Raw genomic sequence first — 4,773 nt, forward strand, 5'->3', positions numbered from 1 at the left:
TCCTTTAGGAGGGACTGGTTGGATCCCCTTGCAGTCCAGGGGACTCTCAAGAGTCTTCTCCAACACCACAGTTCAAAAGCATCAATTCTTCTGTGCTCAGCTTTCTTTATAGTCCAACTCTCACATCCATACATGACTAGATGGACCTTCGTTGGTAAAGTAATGTCTCTGCTTTTTAATATGCTGTCTAGGTTGGTCATAACTTTCCTTCCAAGGAGCAAGTGTCTATTAATATCATGGCTGAAGTCACCATCTGCAGTGATTTTGGAGCCCCCCAAAATAAAATCAGCCACTGTTTCCATTGTTTCCCATCTATTTGCCATGAGGTGATGGGACCAGATGCCATGATCTTAAGTTTTCTGAATGTTGAGCTTTAAGCCAACTTTTTCACTCTCCTCTTTCACTTTCATCAAGAGGCTCTTTAGTTCTTTTTCACTATCTGCCATTAGGGTGGTGTCATCTGCATATCTGAGGTTATTAATATTTCTCCCGGCAACCTTGATTCCAACTTGTGCTTCATCCAGCCCAGCGTTTCTCATGATGTACTCTGCATATAAGTGAAATAAGCAGGGTGACAATATACAGCCTTGACGTACTCCTTTTCCTATTTGGAACCAGTCTGTCATACAGTTCAGCCAAGTATAAATATGAAAGGAGGAAAGAAGAGGAAGACTAAAGGGTGGTGAATTCAGGATGCTAGCTTCGTCTCCTAGGGAGCCTACAAAGCAGAGGCATCCCAGTAGCAATGAACACGCTCAACTCCAGACCTTGGTTGCTAAATCCCACTCCCCTCTAACAGGGATTAGGGCTTCCTTGGGAAATGGCATTCAGGGCTGGGGCAGGGACATCCTGGGTGAGCTTAAGACACCTTCTTGTGGCTGAAGTGAGGAAGTGCTCAGAGAACAACAGAAACATCAAAAAGATGCAGGAAAGCTGTGAGTGTTATAGGTGACTGCAGAGTAGCTCGGATTGTTGTATCAATTACAGATCTCCCAATGTTGTATCATAGTTTGGTGGTGAAATGAGTGGCCCTTCTTCAGAAATACATACTGAGGTATTTAGTGGCAAAGGTGTACAATGTCCCCGCTTACTCTCAGATGGTTTCAGAAAAAAAAAGATATATATATACACATAGTGACAAACAGAGAAAAAATATACATAGAGAGAAATGATAATGATGAAGCAAATGGGCAACATGTAAACAAATGGTGTGTCTAGGAGGTATGCATGCAGGAGTTAGTTTCTGTACTGTTCTTGCAACTTCTAAGTTTGAAATAATATGAAAATAAAAAGTCACTGTCCTCCCCTCCCCAAACAAGCACAGGAGCCAGCTTGAACGGAGGGTCTAACTGGTCAAATGTGGATCAAATTTTAGCATCAAAAGAATAACTGAATGAAGGAAAAGAATCTATGCGTTCATATTAACATTTAGGAATTTTAAAAAATTCTTAATCAGAAAATGCCTGTTAAATATAGAGGGACTGATAAGGTTGGAAGACTGTGATTTTGCACCATAAATGTAATGATGGATTCAGGCAAGGAGTATCAGTTGGTGCTAAAACCACTGGGTCAGTGGTTCTTAGAAAAACATCATATTTCTGCTCTCAAAGAATTACCTCCACACACAGCTTATTCAGTTTACAAGGGACCTGGAACGGGGAGGTTCAATCTTTGCATCCTTACTAATGGGACAAACTGAAATCCTGGAGCTCCTGAGAGGCTGTCATCTATACTGCCTCACTGCCCTGAATGGTTAACTCCAGGAAAAGATCATGCAGATCCAGCCTGTGGGCTCTAAAATATGTGAATGTCATGAAAAATAGAAACAAAACAAAAAACAGAGGCACTGTGGTTATTATTATTTTTGGCTGTGCCACACAGCTTGTGGGATCTTAATTCCCTAACCAGGGATCAAACCCATGCCCTCAGCAGTGAAAGTGCAGAGTCCTAACCACTGGACCACCAGGGAATTCCCAGGACTGTGGTAGATTAAAGGAGTGTAAACAGGCCCAACAACCAAATGCAATGTGACAACCAGCTATAAAGGACAATTTTGGGACAAGGGAAATTCTAACGTGGACTGTGTAGATATGTCATTAGATAATATCATTATATCCATGTTTGTTGCATGTGGTGACAGGTTATGATTAAACAGGAGAAGGTCCTAGTTCTTAGGAGGAGCTGCTGCAGTATTTGGGGAGAAAGGGCCTAGATAGCATCAACTTACTTTCTTTTTTAACAATACTCATTTATTTGGCTGTGTCGGGTCTTAATTGCGTCATTTGGGATCTTTTGTTGTGGCACATGGGCTCCAGAGCACGTAGGCTCAGTGACTGCAGTGCTCAGTAGCATGTGGGATCTTAGTTTGCTGACAAGGGAGTGAACCTGCATCCCTTGCATTTCAAGGTGGATTCTTTAACCACTGGCCCACCAGAGAAGTCCCTCATCAACTTACTTTAAAATATAAATACGTATGCACATATTAACACAGAGAGAAAAAGGCAAACACTGTCATTTCCATAATGGTATCATACAACGTGCAGCCTTTGGGGACCAGTTCTTTATTTTTTTTCACCACATGATGCAGCATGCAGAATTCCCCAACCAGGGATAGAATCTGCATCCTCTGCAGTGGAAGTATGGAGTCTTGATCACTGGACCACCAAGAAATTCCAGGACCAGCTCTTTTCACTCAGCGTGACTCACCCAGGTTGCAGTCAGTATTCATTCCCTTGATTTCTGAGCAGTACTCCGTGTGTGGATGTGCTGCATTGTTGAAGGACATTTAACTGCATTCCAGCTTTTGACTATTAGATAAAGCTGCTATGAACGTTAATGTACAGATATGTCATTTTTTTTAATGGCAAATTTGGGAAGAAAAAATAAGAGCTGCAAAAAGAAGCTGAACTATGAGCACCAAGAAAGGACTCCCCTTTAGGACCTTGCATGCTTCCCAAAGATAATCTTTGACTCCACAGTCATCTCTGTGACCTCTGTTGTGATCACACTCTCAAGGCTGTAACCAGACCCCCTGTAGGAGGCCTTGAGGCCATGAGGGAAGGTGCCAAGTTGCAGTGAGGAGCTCAGGAAGGCAAGCCCAAGGAGGCAGCCTCCTCATGAAGCAAATGGAAGAGTTCTAATGGAGGAGTTCTGACTCAGGCTTGTGAGTTCTAATCTGTGGCAAACTTGCCTCGAAACAGGTGAGGGTCCTTCCTGCTGTGGTGAGGAGCTGGTATGTCAAGCCTGAATTTTTGCCCTGAAATTATCCCTTGTCCCAGGGGAGCCTCTGCTGGGCGTTTCCAGCCTCTGGAGGCTTCTCAAGCTGTTCCAGCATCAAGAGGTCGGCTCTAGGGCTTGCTTCATGGATGCCTCACAGACTCTGTTCTGTCGTGCTTGGTCTTCAAAAGGTCACACCCAGCCAGGCAACTAAGGGAAGCAGGTCGGCTCTGTCTCTCCCATCTCCTAATGCCAGCACCAGGACACAGACCCCATGGAGCATGGGGCACCCTGATCTGCCTGGCGGGCAGCAGCAGCCGGAGAAAGCACATGTGGGGGGACTGCGCATATGTCTGTCTCCCCATCAATAGTCATTCCTCTCACAGATGTTTGCAGAACTCCCGCCCCATGTGAGACTCTGGTCTGCGTGCCTGCCAGTGGATAGCCAGGCAGACAGGGCTGCCCTGCGTGGAGACAGCCAGTAAACAAGTGAGCAGGCACGAAAGGCCTGTCCCAGCAGATGGGGCTCTGAGGAAACCAGGCAGTACTGAAGAGGCCAGGTTGGGGGCAACCAGGGACCCAGCTGCCACAGAACTGCATGTGGGGCCCTGGCGGGCTGAAGGGTGGGTTAGAGAGCTTGCAGGCAGTGATCAGAAGTGCCCCCCCAGGAGTCTGCTCCAAGGTCTTGTGTACTCAGCTACACATGGATGGTGTGACCCATGTGAGCAGGTGGGAAGGGGAGGGTCAGGTCAACTGAAGCTGACTCTGAGCCAGAAAACTTCTCTGCCCTGTATCCTGTGTGGCTCCTCTCCCCAGAGGGCACTGGCTGATAGTGACCAATGTGTGAGCTGGGTGAGGCACTGAGGTTGCACAGTCAGTCCAATAGGACTGTAAGGCAAACTGGGAAGGGTGGCCCTGGAGCTGTGGCTACCCTGAAGCTTTCCCGTTTTCTCGCATACACATGCTGTAGTATGAGGCTGCTGGTGAGACGGATGTGTCAGCTACACGAAGGCGCGTTGCAGCACCCACTCCTTAGAGGTGGCAGGATCCACATGCCCCTCCTCCCCGTACCTTCCACGGACTTGGGCAGCTGGAATCGGAGGACAAATTCTGTCACAGGACAGAGTGAGAGCACGGAGAGTCAGAATGCTCGTCGCAGACTTTCACCGAATCTGCTCTCTGATTTGGAGTTTCTGGCGGGCCCTTCCCCAAAGCTGCTCCCACCTTTCACACCACCCCTCGGCCGGCAGGCATTCACTCCACAGAGGTGCGGGAGCCTGGCTTCACCCGTAGGGACCATTGGGGACAGGAAAGGGGGCAGTGGGACCCAAGACCCGCTGGAGGGGATAGGGAGCCCAGGGCAACCCAAGCCCGGACCCAGGGCCACGTGGCCTGGCTGGTGTGACCGCGGTCAGGTGTCGGGAGCGCGCTCGGGGGTGGGGGATGGGCCACCAAAAGCGTCGGGGGCGTGGCCACGCAGGGGCGGACCCGGAGGCGCGCTGGCCCCGCCCCATCCCAGGCCCCGCCCCCGAAGCCGCGAGGCTGTGCGTCCGGCTG

The sequence above is a fragment of the Bubalus kerabau genome, chromosome 4 (genome assembly GCF_029407905.1).
Source record: "Bubalus kerabau isolate K-KA32 ecotype Philippines breed swamp buffalo chromosome 4, PCC_UOA_SB_1v2, whole genome shotgun sequence".
Classification (NCBI taxonomy): Eukaryota; Metazoa; Chordata; class Mammalia; order Artiodactyla; family Bovidae; genus Bubalus; species Bubalus kerabau.